Source organism: Lepidochelys kempii, chromosome 13, assembly GCF_965140265.1.
Source record: "Lepidochelys kempii isolate rLepKem1 chromosome 13, rLepKem1.hap2, whole genome shotgun sequence".
NCBI classification, from domain to species: Eukaryota; Metazoa; Chordata; order Testudines; family Cheloniidae; genus Lepidochelys; species Lepidochelys kempii.
The window spans coordinates 3,398,903-3,415,065 of NC_133268.1; the positions used below are offsets into that span (position 1 = coordinate 3,398,903).

The following is a 16,163-nucleotide window of genomic DNA, read 5'->3' on the forward strand; positions in this document are numbered from 1 at the left end:
TACCACAGGGCAACTTGGTCACCGTCTGTACGTACCTACAAGGGGAACTCATCGATAAGCAAGGGCACTTCAGTCTAGCAGATAAAAGTATAACACAACCCAACGGCTCGAAGTGGAAGCTAGACAAATTCAGACTAATACATTTTAACAGGGACATTTTAACATTTTAACCACTGGGACAATTTACCAAGGGCCATGGTGGATTCTCCGTCACTGGCAATTTTAAAATCAAGACCGGATGGGTTTTTTTCTAACAGATCTGCCCTGATTCAAGCAGGAATTAATGCAGGGAAGTCCTGTGGCCTGTGTTACACAGGTCAGACTAGATGACCACAATCAAACCTTCTAGCCTTATGACCTAGGAATCATAGGCCTGGTCTACACCTAAAAATTCGATTGACCCAGCCCCATCACTCAGGGCTGTGAAAAATGTCGCGCCTTGTGTGACGTAGTTAGGTCACCCTAAGCCCCACTGTAGACGCAGCTTCATCTTCTGTCGGCCTAGCTCCCCCCCTCGGCAAGGTGGATTATATTCATCGATGGAAAGACCCCTCCCATCACGGTAGGGAGCGTCTACACTACGGTGCTGTAGACACTGCCCTACCGAGAGGCTAGACAGCCAGCATGACTAAAGGAACTCTGCACCAGGGGACGGCCCTTTTGAAGATGATGAAGGGGGCTGCTAAATTGTGCAGGACCTTCCATTTCAGGGGATCAGCCCCCCAGTTTGAAGGTTTCCTGGCACCTGTGGGAGCCCGCGGTGTTTTCGGCACTTTGGAGAGGAGGGTTGAAATAGTCACTGGAGGGAAATGATTCCATAATGAAGGGCTGGATGGGGCCTTGCTGGTGCAGCCCCTAGTGAGGGATGGCATGAAGCTGCACTGCCCGGCCAGGAGCAGTGGGAGGCATTCTGCCTCATGGGGCCAGATCCTGAGCTGGTATAAATCAGGGTAGCTCCACTGGCTGCAGTGAAGGCCCAGAGCAGTTTGCAGATGCTCAGCGGCTGCGTCCCGGCTGCCTTCTTTGCAGGGTGCAGCGAAGTCCCGCATGCCCAGATAGCTCCGTTGGTTCATGCACAGATGGGGCAGAGTCTTGGCATTGTCTGCACCAGGGGAACAAGGAGGGAGTAACCCCTGCACACGCCAGGGCTGTAATTTTCGCTACACTTACATAAGCCAGGGAAGGGGGTGGGGATAAGGGTCCTTCCGCCGCCCACCCCCTCCACGCCCCCATCTAAGGGCTAGGCACCATCTGGCCCTGCATGATTCATTTTTATAGTGAACAGCAGATTTGGATGAAGGATACGATTTGAAACAGACACAGATTCATTAGGCCTGATGCTTTTCTCACTTACCCCAGGGAAACCCTCACCCCCTTGGCTTCAGTGGAATCGCTCCTGATTCACCTCGGCGTAGATGACATGAGCGTCAGGCCCTGTGAGCTAGGGCTGCGGGGGGTGCTAGATTGTGTTCTCATCACAGAAGGGATTGGATATGATTCCAGTGTACCCTCGAGCGGCCTGCTCTGCTCATTAGCGTCAGGAGTAAGAATGGCCTGAGAGTTTCTCTGCATGCAAATGAAGGGCAGGAAATGATAGGGGGAGTTTACATGCATAGTGTCTGAACGGGTATCCAAAGAGGATCACCCGGCACCAAACAAGCATCTTCTGTAGCACAGAGATTAGACTAGTAATAAATGCGGATCTGAACCCTACAGCACCTCTGCACAAGACAGAGCTGAGCTCCTTTTTCTTTCTGGCTGTATATAAACGAGGCGGAATCCGGCGCAGTGCTCAGGGAACATGCCAGCAGCATTTGTAACCCTCGGTGCATCTGAATTTTGTATCCATTTCCAGAAAGACTGTTTAAAACAAATACTAAAATCCCAAGCCCCAGCCGGCATCCAGGGTTTGCAGACGACTGCTGTGAGAGCACATAGACGGAGCGAGGACTCGAGATGAGTAGATCGTGTTAAGCCAGGTTCTTTCCTTGGCCTCACTCACAGACCGTCCCTTTCCATTCAATACTCGGAAACGCTAATGCCCTTTCACAGCCCAGCAAAAAGACTGTATCAAATTCAGCCTCCTACTGGTTCCTGTCTAATAAGGGGCAAAATAAACTCTCCATCCCCAATAGCAAATAGAGACTTAATTAATATAAGAGCTCCCTCTGGTGGTTAACAGGGAAAGTGCTTTCCGTACCCTGGCTGTCTGCCTCTTTTTATGGCGCTTTTGCTACTTAATTGTATTAGAACTGTCCTCGTGTAACTTGGCCTCTCAAGCTGCCTTTCCAGCCTGTAGCTCTTAATCACATCCAAAGCCTTCTGGAGCATTCAGCTTGTGTAATATCATGCGTTTAATAAAGCGTCTTCCTCCCAGAGAATCCCAACGCGCTTTGCAAACAGCAGGCCAAATCCCGAGCGGTGCGGGGCCTCTGCAGCTCCCAGGAACGTCGACGGTAGTTTTGAGAGCTCAGCACCCCTCCAGATTGGGCCTGCTGTCAATGAGCATCATGTAAGGGAGCATCTGCTTAGCAGAGCACTGTGCATCGCCCCCCAGCAGCATGGGGCATTTGTACGCTACGGGGTCAGGCTCTCAGAGGCTACAGGGATCGTGCAGGAAGGAGAGACACAGGGGGAGGAGGTTGTTGCTTTACCTTGCAAAAGTAAATTTCCTGATTCACAACTTCATCTGACTTTTTTTAAAGCAACCGACCATATTGATTAGCCTCTCCCTTGTTCACCATCCAACCCCCTGGGAACAAGCTGATGGCTTTGCACTGCCCCCAGCTCCTGGAGCCATGCAGATAGGAGGGGCAAGTGCTCATGGTGTCTGTAACACTACAGCCGTCCGCACAACGCGTATACACTCTGCGTGGGGCTGGGAGCTGGCCATGCCCCCAAGGTGGCACAGTCTAGCCCCTGGAGCCTTGGTGCTAATTCATTGCTGATGATCTTAGCAAAGGTACCCAGGTTTCCATGGCTCCCACAGGGCCTCACGCACCACCCTGAGTGCCCTACTGCCCCCCATACTCGCTACCAAAACTCCCAACTTCCCCCTGACAGCTCCTACAATGCAGGAAGGCCCCATCAATACAACCACCTGTGGCACTTAGAACATCCAGGTTTAGTGTCAAATAAATTGAATTGAATCACTGACACTCTGTATTCGGGGGAACACCCTGCACCCCATGTTCATCCTTATAATATGATTGTGTGGTATCCAATGCAAAGTTTGTCATGTCCGGTGTCTTTGGAAGGCTCTGAGCATTGTTGTTATAGTAATGTTATAGGTTGTAATTTCATGTATATAGTTATGAGGCTGAAAATGTGTCCTCATCGAGTAAAACAAGCCCAGGCAAAACTCTCCAGGAGCAGAGGGGCAGTTCACACCTCATCAGGGCATGAATGGGACAAACTCAGCCCAGCCTCACAGGAACAAAGGACTCTGGCCTAGGCAGCAACAAAGGATCTGTTGGACTCTCGAGTGAGTCACCCTCCTTCCCTTTGTCAGTTTGGGACTACGATGAGGTAATGCTCACCTGACCCTGAAGGGTGGGGGCTAAGCCAAGAGGGAAGAAAGAACATGATAAAAGGGAGAGACGTTTTCCATGCTCTTCCTCTCTCTTCCACCTCCATCTACAAGTGATGGAAGTCCTGATCAAAGGGGAGAGCCTGGCTGAAGGGCAACCAGCCAGCCTGTGGTGAGAAGCATCTTTTGTAAGGACACTGAAAGTGTTGAAATCAGCTTAGAATGTGTTTTGCTTTTATTTCATTTGACCAAATCTGACTTGTTGTGCTTTGACTTATAATCACTTAAAATCTATCTTTATAGTTAATACATTTGTTTGTTTATTCTACCTGAAGCAGTGTGTTTGGTTTGAAGCATGTCAGAGACTCCCCTTGGGATAACAAGCCTGGTACATATCAATTTCTTTGTTAAACTGATGAACTCATATAAGCTTGCAGCTTCCAGCGGGCATAATTGGACACTGCAAGATGGAGGCTCCTCGGGTTGTGTCTGGGACCAGAGATATTGATTAGTGTCATTCAGTTGCACAATCCAAGCAGCGGTTGGCCGAAAGTGCTCACTCACGTCGCTGGGAGCAGCTTACATGCCAGAGGCCGTGTGTGAACAGCCCGGGAGTGGGGGTTCTCACAGCAGAGCAGGGTAAAGCTGGTTCCCAGAGTCGAGGATCGGAGTGACCTTACAGATAATATCAGGGGAACGTCACAATCACTTGTAAATTGACAGCTATATAATGGAGTCAGATTCAATACAACCTTTACCCTAAGCAATAGTGCAATGGCTGGGCCGGGACATTGTGATCATTGGGCCTACAAATTTACCCTAATTGCCGGCTCAGCTATAAAAAGTGAGTGAAAGGTCACAAAAACATCACTATAATGGTAACCTATGATAGCAAATGTTGATGGGAAAAGGCACAAAAGCAAGACAGACAGACTGACCTAGTCCAAGCAAAGAGACCGTTGGATATAACTCAAGGACATTGTTAAGATCATGCCTGGTGAGCAAGAAAAGTGTGGGAATGGAAATCTGTGAACCAAAATGGTTGTGGCAAAAACTAGGCCTAATCTGTGGCCAAAATAACGAGAGGACGGGCTGTTCTGCCCATCGCTCCCCTTCGGGGGTCCTTGAACCAAGAGGCTTTTTTTGGGGGGGGTGGATGGATTGGTACATTGGCTGACTGAAAGACACAAGAAGGGGAAGGAGCGAGCTTCACCCTAATGGCTGACACCCCCACCATCTCCTGGGAGACCGGGACCCTTCGTCATCCTAATCCTAAAGACATCCTGACCAGACCGGGCCAGAGAGAGGGACCCAGATGACACCACCACTTCCACCAACTCCAGGCAAACAGCACCTGGGATGTAAAACTTTGTCATACCCACCCCGTGTGTCCTTTTCCGTCCTCACCTTATTTCTTCTCTTTCCTACTGCTATTGATGGACCCCCAGGGGAAGTACAGGACTCTCATGCTGGCCCCTCCCCTTTCCCAATTTTTTTAACCTACCTGCATCTCTACGCTCCCCTGGCTCTGAACACACCTGCCCTTGGCAGTTTTACCTAGCACCTTCCAAAGACAATAACCTCCGCTGTTTAAAGACACACAATCCCTGTTGGTGGCAGATGTTACTGTATGAGGCTGACTTGACTTTCACCGGGTCCTGCTGCATCGGTGTCTGGATGCACAACTCTCCTCTGGGTCAGGCCCTGCCTCAGTTGGGAGCTGGGTCCTTTCCTTACTTTTTTGCATCCATCCTTCAGGAGCACAGCTCAGCCGCACAGCGTTTTCCTGAGATCCAGTTGCTCTTTGACCAGGAGAAGTCCTGCAGGAAGCTCCCAGGCTTTACGTGGCAGCAGGTCACTGGAGTTCCTTGTCTGGCTCGCCCAGCTTTGTTCTTTTGCATTGCATTTTTTTCACACCAATTCCCGTATTGATTCTTGGAAAATTCACTCTTTTAAAAAAAGTAATAAATCAGGGGGCACCGTGTTGTGCTGGCGAGCTTCTCGCTTCGGTGTCATTTCATTCACGTGGTTTAGTTTCCCCAGATGAAGACCCTTAATCCAGTTATATTGAAAGGCTCCTCTTAGAAAATAACGAGAGCTCTGTTAACGACAGCCCTAAAAGCCCCTTTGCTGGTTATCTTGCTCTGCCCAGGTTATAGCTCACTGCTCTGGAAAGGTTCCTCTGCACAGTGGAATCAATGCTCTTCTCCGACCCACGCCGCAGCCCACACTGTACTGTCTCTGCCCCTCCCTGTGTCACCGGGCATTGCTTTGAATTTCTCTCCCTTTACAGAGCCTGCCTTACTCCCTGGCTGTCAGAGCGGCTGGGGTGCACTGGATCGGTGAGCTCCAGTATGTGTCAGGCCTCAGAACTCATGGCACTTTGAAATGCCCCCTGGAATTCAAAGGGAGATGAAGCTAATTCGTGTATCAGAAGGACATTTTCTACCTTTTTTCTTTAGCTTTTATTACTGGCCCCTTAAGGGAATATTTTCCAGACGTTGAAAATCTCAGTGTTGGGCATCTCCTCTGGAGCTGGGGATCCCAACAGCTTGGAAATTGGGACCTCCCCTTCCCCCCCCCCCACAACTTGCTGCTGTCGATGCATTCAGGATATTGCAGTTTTGAATTTGATTCCAGTCTGCTGGTGCTTGTCTGTTCTGCAGACGAATACAGCATGCATCCGATGAAGCGAGCTGTAGCTCACGAAAGCTTATGCTCAAATAAATTGGTTAGTCTCTAAGCTGCCACAAGTCCTCCTGTTCTTTTTGCGGAGACAGACTAACATGGCTGCTACTCTGAAAACATCAGTACAGTTGTTCCCCTAGCGGCAGCCATATGCACATCTGGGAGGTCAGGAGGAAAATCCTGATTAAAAAGGGTGTCTCTTCCCTGTTATAAAATGGGGTGAAGGAAGGGAGCGAGCCATCTGATGCCTGTGCAACACCCAATCTGACACACCCGCTGCAGCACCCCAATGCAATCTGATACCTGTAGACACGCACAATCTGACACACAACATCCAGACACACACACGCACTCCAGTACTCTGCAGGCACCTCTCCAGCTATAATTCGACAGAGATCACTTAAAAGTCCAACCGCACATGCTTTGAACAGAGCTGAAAACCCTTTGTGCCAAGCACTGCGCTCTATAATCTTGGAGGTTTCTGGTTGATGCCAGCTTCCAGATTCCTTTCTCTAAAACGAGGAAGTGAAAGGAGACAGCAAGAGACACGTATCCATACAACAGGCTTAATCACGGCTCCCGGTGACCCGTCGAGCGCGTTTCTATTAAAAGCAACGGTTATTAGGCAGTGAGGAGGAGAGGCCATTTGTGAAATCTGTTTGCATGACCACAAAGTCGTTTTGATAGTCAAGTGCCTGGGAAGGAAACACGGAGGGTGCTGGGGCTTTCAGGCTGACCGACAATGACAAGCTTTGTATTCAAGATCCCAGCACAACACCTCCTTGGTGCGGAGGGTGGGGGTATTAAAGGAGTTCACTGATGATCATTAGTGGCAGCTGAGGGATCAGGCGCTGAGGGTGAAGTCGCTTAAAAATGCATGCTTGGCCCTTCGCAGGACACTAGTTCACAACATCCCTGAACTCTGGCTCTTTGTTCAAAGTCTGACTCCAAATCAGGGTCTCCATTTTGCAGAAGGCCCCTGATCTTTATAATGGGCCCAAAAGAAACCTTTACATCCAAAATATCCTGAACTTCGGAGTCATTGAAAGCCAGCTCCAGATCTGAACTCTTCTGGTACTAACCCTTTCACATCTATCGCTCCTTTCAACAGAGGATCTCAAAGCACGTTGCAAACAAACTAATTACGTCTCACAACATCCTCAGGGGTTTGTTACGTTTTACCCCATTGGACTGATACAGAAGCCAAGACAAAAGAAGTGAAGTGACTCAGGGCTTCTTGTCCACACTACAGGGTTGACAGTGGCCTAGCTATAGCATCATAGCTAGGCTGCTGTAGCCCCATAGTGTAGATGAAGACTACTGTGACTGATGGGGTTTTTCTGTCACTGCAGGAACTCCATCTTCCCAAGCAGCAGTAGCGAGGTTGACAGAAGCATTCTTCCATTGACCTAGCCACGTCTATAGCAGAGGTTAGGTCAGCATAGTCAGGCTGCTTAGCAGTGTGTAATTTCTCACACCTCTGCATGCCATAGCTCTGTGGATCTAAATTTTACCTGTAAACCAGACTTCCTTTTGTAGCCCTGGACACAGAAATGGCAGATCTGGGAATAGAACCCAGGAGTGCTACACCTATGCCTCACATTCTAACCACTACTAGGCTTGGTCTAAAATTAAAAATGATGTCGGTGAAGCTATGTCGGTCCACAGTCTGGGAAAAAAAGAAGACATGCCTGGCTGACAGCTGTGCCGACAAACCCCCACAAAGTAGATTCAGCCACGTCGATGGAAGAGGGCATCTGGCGACAGAGCTAACATCATTCAGGGAGGTGGTGTTCCTACCCCAACAGAAGAACTCCCTCTGTTGGCTGTGTTTACACTAGGGAGCAGAGCTGTGCTGATGTAGGCTTCATAGGGTAGACGTTCCCCTGGACAACACTCCTTCATTTCGCTCATTTAAAAAACCTGTTCCTTGAACAGGAAACCGATAACATCTGTAGGGTCCTTTCCCTTAGAGGAGGGGCTCAACACATACTTTGTGCAAACAATTTAGAAAAGGATCTCGAAGAGGAGAAATTATATTGAGACCAAAAACAACTTGGAGTCCTTCTGGTAGAACAGTAGGAGAACACTTCAATCTCCCTGGACACTCAACAACAGACTTAAAAGTGGCTTCAACAAAAAAACTTCGAAAACAGACTCCAACGAGAAACTGCAGAACTGGCATTCATTTGCAAACTTGGACACCATCAAATTAGGCCCGAATAAAGACTGGGAGCGGATGGGTCACTACAAAAAGTAATTTCCTCTCTGCTGATACTCACCCCCTTCTTGTCAATTGTTGAGAATAGGCCACTTCCACCTTAATTGAATTGGCTCATTAGCACTGACCCCCCATTTGGTAAGGCTACTCCCATCTTTTCATGTGCTGTAATATATATACCTGCCTATTGTATTTTTCACTCCATGCATCTGATGAAGTAGGGTTTAGCCCACAAAAGCTTATGCCCAAATAAATTTGTTAGTCTCTAAGGTGCCACAAGGACTCCTCCTTGTTTTTGCTGATACAGACTAACACGGCTATCACTCTGAAACCTGTCACCATACTGAGACCGAAACCAGAGAGAGAGAGACAGAGGGTAGAGGGGATAAGCGGAAATGAAACCAGGCTCAATGTTTTGCAGGGCTTTTGCATTCCTGGCTGGGCCAGGAAAGGGAAACTCCAGTTTGATGTAAACAAACACTAAGCAGCAGTAGAGGAGGCCGCCCTGAGTGGTGCACCTGGGAACTGAACAGTTCTGCGGCTTATTGACTAGGAGAGGGATTTGATGGTTATTGTGGGAAAATCCTTTAAGCCAACCGCCTAGTGTGTGGCTGGCAGTGAAAACACAAAACAAGCTCCTGGCATGTATCAGCGCAAGGTAAGAATACAAATCAAGGGTGGTATATTGTTACTTTGCAAGGCACCGGTTAGTCCTGTGGCTACTTCAAGCTGGGGGATGGTCTGTGGCGGGGAGAGCACCTCCCATTCCTTACGGGTCTCATTAGCCTGCCTGGGCTGAGCAGGCTGGAAAGAATCAGGCAACGAAGAACAAGTCAGTAAAGAGAGAGACTCTGCAGTGCTCAGGGTTGTCCTGGAGGGAGGCAATGAAGGCCCATTGCGGGGAGAGGGACTAGCTCTTCTCTGCCAGGCCAAGATGAGTCCAGGGTTTATCTAGCAGGAAAAGGCTAGGGAGGTTTTCAGCAGTGGCCACTGATTTCAGGTACCGCAGTTTGTGGTGCCCAGCGTGAGACACTTCTGACCCCCTGGCCTGCAGAGAGGCTGACCTCCCACTGTTCCAGCTGGAGCCAGTCAGAGCTGGGAGAGCTCGGATCCCCTGAGGACTGTCTCACTTTGGGCACCAAGAAACGGAGGTTCTGAAACTGTGGCTACCGGGCTGCAGTGGGAGCCTTGTGCCCTCAGCACCACAGACAGCCAGGGCCTGGGAGTCCCGAGCTGGGCCCTGAAAGCAGCCAAAATTAGAGGTGACAGTGAGTCCATGGAGAACTGGTGAGGTGCACAACTCAAACTGCAGAGGTATTTAAGTCCCCAGGGGCAAACAGTGGAGACCCTAGGACATTCAGGGGACGAATGGGAACCTGCCTGGACTATCTCACGAAGGGAATAGCAAAGACGCAGAATGAGCTGCTGGGTCTGACGAAATATAAATGAGCTCATGAGCGAGAGAGACCTGATTATGGAGAGCCGGGACTGACAGAGCCGGGATGTGGGGCAGACTGGCTGGACCTAGGTGACAGTTCTTGGTCAGCATTTCTTTGTGTGGTGGAGCTGATAGCTTCATTTTCCTTTCACTGTCCAGGCAGGCAGCTAAAATACCTGGAGAGTGATCACCATGGTTTCGCCCAGGTTTTGCTCATTAGTATGGACTTATTTTGCATGAAGGAGAGCAGCAAAGAAAGAACAGCTCTGTCCCCGTGGCAGAGAGCCCGGCGAGTGCCAATCGGCTCTCTCCAATGTGGCAGCACCCTCAGCAAACAGGCAAGATCCCTCTGTACATTTACAGTTACAGGATTCTGAGGAATCATGTGCACAATTATGTACAGTAGCTGCCAGATAACACAGTGATGGGCAGAGTAGGAGAACCTGAATAGAGTAAAACAGAGTAGGCCTACAGGGCATCATGTATACAGTGCTGTTTATCAGAGATGGGTTAGGAAGATGGCATCTGGTTCCAGATCAGATCTAAGGTAGGGTTCTGGTCCAAAGCCCAGCCACAGAGCAGGGCTGAGTTTGACAGTGATGCAATTTCACAAGCTGGCTTTTTTTAATCCCAACCATCTTGAGCGACATCCAGAAATCAGACCCCATCTGGATTTGCATCTGGCCCCAAAGCACCATATCTGGGACACCGTTCTTTGGGTCTAAGCACAGGTGTAATGCAGTCCCGGGAGCAGCGAGAACTGGGGCTCTGTTGAACTCACTGTGTTACAATGGCAGGGATAATGAGGAATAGTAGTCATTGATCTAGGACTGCAAAGCGGGCCTCAGAATTGCAGAGGCCCTGACACTGCATGCTGGGAGAGAAGTTTCTCATTCAGGTGACGGCCTGTAACAGGGCTTTTCCATCTCCATGATTTGTGACCTGGAGAAATAGGCTGGTGGAAGCCTGTGTACTCGAGCTCTTTATTCATCCCAACACAATAGAGGAGCCAGGAAAGAAAAGAAAAGCCCAGACAGGCTTTGGAAGGAGGCTGTTCTCATAGTTATGCAACAGTAAGACTCTGTGCAAAGCCCTGAAGTCCGGAGAGGGAAGGAAAATAGAAATAGCCCTGGAAGTAAGAAGTGGCCAGGCCCCAGATACTCCGGGGGGTTGGGCAGAGTCTGCTTCCAGGCCCTCCGCTGCTTTCCTGACAAAGACAAGCTAAGGATCAATCAACTGGCCTTGGACAGAGAGAAACCAGTTAGTCTCTAGACGCTATAAATTGGACTTCCTGGCAGAAAACGGGGACCAACTGGTCAGAAGCAAACAGAACAGCTCCTGCTGCTGCGAACAAACCCCTTTTTGTATTCTGGTACAAAAGATGGTACGTCCTGACAAGATGGGACCCTGTGCCTTTCAAAACCAGCACGGAAAGCTCGGGCTGGTTTCTTGCCAGACAGATAAATGCTGTGATTGAAGACCAGCCCTGCCCGGGTGACACTAATTCCATGCAGTGCACCCAGCTGAACCCAGGAGACAAACGGGAGGTGGGAAACAGCTTCTGAGGTACCCAAGGAAAGGCAGTTGGCTACCCAAGCTAGTTACAAAAGTGCCAGGTTATTATCTGTGCCTAGCACAGATGAAAGCCACCAAGGAAAGAACACAGCTTGCAAACAGCCAAGGGAAGCACACCCAGCTGAAAGAAAGCTTGCAGTAATGCCAAGTAATTAGTCAGAGAACATGATTCAGAAAAGAGGACAATCCAGGGGATGAGAGCAGATCAGGGAATGATTTAATTAATAAGGGGAGGAAGTGCGGTCTCAATTAGTGCACAGCAGCAGGCATCAGGGCGGCTGGGTTTCATTCCCAGCGATGCCACTGAATCTGTGTGTGACCTTGGGCAGGTCACATAAATGCTCTGTGCCTTAGTTTTCCCATCTATGAAATGGGGATAATACAACCTGCCTGCCTCGCAGAGCTGATGTGAGGCTAGATGAATGAATGCTTGTAAAGCACTTTGGCCCAGATCCTCAAAGGTACTGAGGCTCCGAGCCTCCATAGATATGAAGGGAGAGGGTTAAGGATGGATCTGCAAAGCTTTGGCACCTCTAACACTGTTACAAAGAGTATCGCGCCGTCCAGCCTGGCAAAGATCAGAGGCAAGCGAGTGAGAATCCCACCATATGGAACTAGTTACCCCAGGGAGGGACACCGCTGAAGTCACCATAGCAATTAAGAAAACTCCAGATGTTAGGGAATCATAGAATATCAGAGTTGGAAGGGACCTCTGGAGGTCATCTAGTCCAACCCCCTGCCCAGAGCAGGACCAATCCCAACTAAATCATCCCAGCCAGGGCTTTGTCAAGCCTGACCTTAAAAACTTCTAAGGAAGGGGATTCCACCACCTCCCTAGGTAACGCATTCCAGTGTTTCACCACCCTCCTAGTGAAAAAGTTTTTCCTAATATCCAACCTAAATCTCCCCCACTGCAACTTGAGACCATTACTCCTTGTCCTGTCATCTGCTATCACTGAGAATAGTCTAGATCCATCCTCTTTGGACCCACCTTTCAGGTAGTTAAAAGCAGCTATCAAATCCCCCCTCATTCCTCTCTTCCGTAGACTAAACAATCCCAGTTCCCTCAGCCTCTCCTCATAAGTCATGTGTTCCAGACCCCTAATCATTTTTGTTGCCCTGCGCTGGACTCTCTCCAATTTCTCCACATCCTTCTTGTAGTGTGGGGCCCAAAACTGGACACAGTACTCCAGATGAGGCCTCACCAATGTCGAATAGAGGGGAACGATCACGTCCCTCGATCTGCTGGAAATGCCCCTACATATACATCCCAAAATGCCATTGGCCTTCTTGGCAACAAGGGCACACTGCTGACTCATATCCAGCTTCTCGTCCACTGTCACCCCTAGGTCCTTCTCTGCAGAACTGTTGCCGAGCCATTCGGTCCCTAGTCTATAGCGGTGCATTGGATTCTTCCATCCTAAGTGCAGGACTCTGCCCTTGTCCTTGTTGAACCTCATCAGATTTCTTTTGGCCCAATCCTCCAATTGGTCTAGGGCCCTCTGTATCCTATCCCTGCCCTCCAGCGTATCTACCTCTCCTCCCAGTTTAGTGTCATCCGCAAACTTGCTGAGGGTGCAATCCACACCATCCTCCAGATCATTTATGAAGATATGGAACAAAACCGGCCCCAGGACCGACTCTTGGGGCACTCCACTTGATACCGGCTGCCAACTAGACATGGAGCCATTGATCACTCCCCGTTGAGCCCGACAATCTAGCCAACTTCCCTAGAGACCTAGAGACTCAGTTTGGTAAAAATTGGCAAAGAAGAGATGGCCGGGAGAAATAGCTTGTGCTGGAGCCCTGGGTGAGCTCCAAGAACAGCAGCGCTCAGCTGCCGGGATTGATTCCTCCTGCCCCGTGACATGATGTGTTTGGGGTTCACAGCACTTCACAGACAGGAGAGTCTCTGGCTCGGATGGATGAACAGACGGCGTCACTGGACTGCTCCAGGGAAAGGCAGCTCAGAGGGAGGCAGTTTCATGTCTCAGGAGCTCTTTGAAATCTTGCGGGCTGCAGTTAATGCTGGTACCTTACAGCACATTGATGTGTATCCCCCCTCCAGAGAATGTCCTGGACTATTTTCATTCAGCTGTACAGAGGTGTCCCCCTGCCCCCCGCCCCTTTCCTTTGTTCTGCATCTCAGAGACCCTCCTTCGGGCTGAGAGGGGCCTTTTGGAGCCCACCAAGGCTGCTCCGATTTGTCCCAGGCCAATACACCGTTGCCACCACATGGCCAGGGGTGCTGCTTCTGCAGCCGTCCAGGGCCAGGCGACACAGAAGGCCAAACAGGCCCAAGACACAGAAACAACACCCCTGCCCACTTCACACCTGCAGCTTCCTTCGAGTCTGCCAGCTGGGAGGGCCAAGACACTGGAACAAGTAGGTTTGCCCATTCAGTGTGTGTGCAGCCTGCAGATGAGACTCCTGCTGAGGCTTCAACCAGGACTCCTGTGGTCCCTAGGCAGCCGTGCAGCTCGGTGAACTAAAACGGAAGTTCCCTCTGACCTCCACCACAGGAGCCGAGCTGAGCTTGTCTCAGCTGGGAGGCTGCTCCTTGCATGTACCTCCCCACTTCTCTGTTCTCACTCCCAGGCCGGCCCAGCTTTGGTCTCCTCGTCCAGTGCTGACGGAGCATCCCCTTTCGTCTCCTGTACTGGATCTTTCTCTCTCAGCAAAGCGGCTCCCGTGAAAGGCGCCGTCTGAATAAAAATTGTGTTATCCTGCATCTGAGAACCATGGTCGGGCTCGAGACACCAGCCGCTCACAGAGTGCTGGAGAGGAACGGCTAGTGCATCATCTGAGCCCAGGCCCATCAGCTGTCACCCCAGTGCACTGCCAGCCTCACCGCAGACCAAGGACAAGCTGCAAAGGTACACTACCGTCACCAGCCCCAGGGCTGTGTGAAAGCTCCGAGGAACCCACTGCCAATGCCAACCCTTACCCTAACCATGGGGTCACGCCGGCCTCCACTGACGTCAATGGCAAAGTTCCCACCTTCTTTAATGGGAGCAGGATGGATTCTGACCCAGTGCTGGGGGGGCGGGATTCAGTGCAGTCTAATCTCCCACCATGACAGAGCTCTTGTCTGAATTACTGTGCTCAGCTACTATGGTGGTGGGGACTAGATAGATACTGAGGACTTAGCCATGGTATACTAGTATTTAGATGACATTGCAGGAGATAATCACTAGCTCGAGAGCTGAATAAGCCCAGCTGGCCGCCTACAGTAGCTGAATGGCGCTGCCTCTCTCCTTTCGCAGAAAGATGGCACCAGCTGGGCGAGCCGCTCTCCAAACGCACAGGAATGTCTCCAAAGTCCCCTGCAGCCTCTGCTGCAGGACAGTCTTCTGCATTTGATGCCACTGCTGCATCGCTTTGTGCCCACACCACCTAGTTGCAGGCCGGATCTGTAGGCTGCGAGAGTTGAGTTTCTTTCCCCCCTATAATCCCCCCCACTAAAGAGAGCAAATATACCTTAGTCTCCCTTTTATTTGCTTGGGAAGCACACGTGAAGGCAGAAAGCAAGTTCACACCAGCAGGCAGAAAATGGACTCGGCTGATCAAATATGCAGGTTACAATGGAAATACTTTCTCCTTATTGCTACCCCAGGCAGCCAGGAACAGCCAAGGCGCATGGAGCCCTATCCTGCCTTTGCTGTGTTCTGCTATAGAGGTCAACAGGGTTCGGGGCTAGCCGCGCTGTACCCAGGGTCCCTGACATGTCTGTGTTTGCAGGGTGGGAACAGGGGGAACAGGTTGCTTTGCTCAGCTGGCTCTGTCACACATGCGTGACCTGACCCTGCTCAAAGCCCAGCGTCGACGGAAAGGAGTCCATCCACAGCCTGCCCCAGGAAAGCCAGCGCAGCCTGGAAACAAGGGCTTGTGCTGGCCTCCGCTCCAGGAGACAGAAACCAGGAGACAAGTCTGGGAACACTGCTTGGCTTTTATACTTTGGCTCAAGCATTTGCGCCAGATCCTTGTCCCTGGGAAGGCTGCTCCACACTTTCTTTTGGAGGAAAGCAGCATTGGAGCTGGTGTAGCTGGTTCTGGGAGCATTCTGACTTACAGGATTCCCTAGGGGGCATAGGGGCTGCTGTGCTGGCCAAGGGAGCGTGTGTTGGGAAAGGAAGTGTGGCACCAGTGCTTGCAAGGCTCTGACTATATCTGGATGCAGAACAGCCCCTTGGGGACCACTGCAGCCAGGCTCAGTTTAGAGCAGCCCCCAGGCTGCTCTATCCTGTGTCAGGAGCACAACTGGCCCAGGCTGACTCCAGGATCAGGTGGGGAGAACAGAAAGGTAGCTTTGGGCCCCTGGATCAGTCGCAGGCTATCTCACACCAATGCAGAAAGGTTTTTGCATGTCTGTGTGCCACGCGGGCTGTCACTTTCTCCTCCTCACAGATGTATTTCCAGAGTGTGGGGCGTACAGAGCCTTCCTGGGACTGAACTATTCCAAACCACAGGCCAAATTCACTCTTACAGCATAAAGGGCAGACATTTCAACAGCACTCTGCATGCTGCCAGGTCAGCAGCGCTGCTGACCTTTGATATTTGCGGACAGGCTGTGTGCGCACATTCAGCTGGGAGGGTTGTGTTCCCAGACCTGTACTTCTCGCTTTTCTTTAAGAGGAGCATGAAGAGCTTGTGAAAGGTTTTAGCCTCCAATGCCAGGAGTCTGAGCTGTTCCATGCAAGCACTGAACAGGC

General features: G+C 50.5%; 1 long non-coding RNA gene across 1 annotated transcript in view; it reads right to left on the reverse strand.

Annotated features, from left to right (window-relative positions):
- LOC140896845 (uncharacterized) overlaps positions 1–16,163 on the reverse strand; it is an 87,846-nt gene that overhangs the window by 12,740 nt on the left and 58,943 nt on the right. The window lies entirely within an intron of this gene.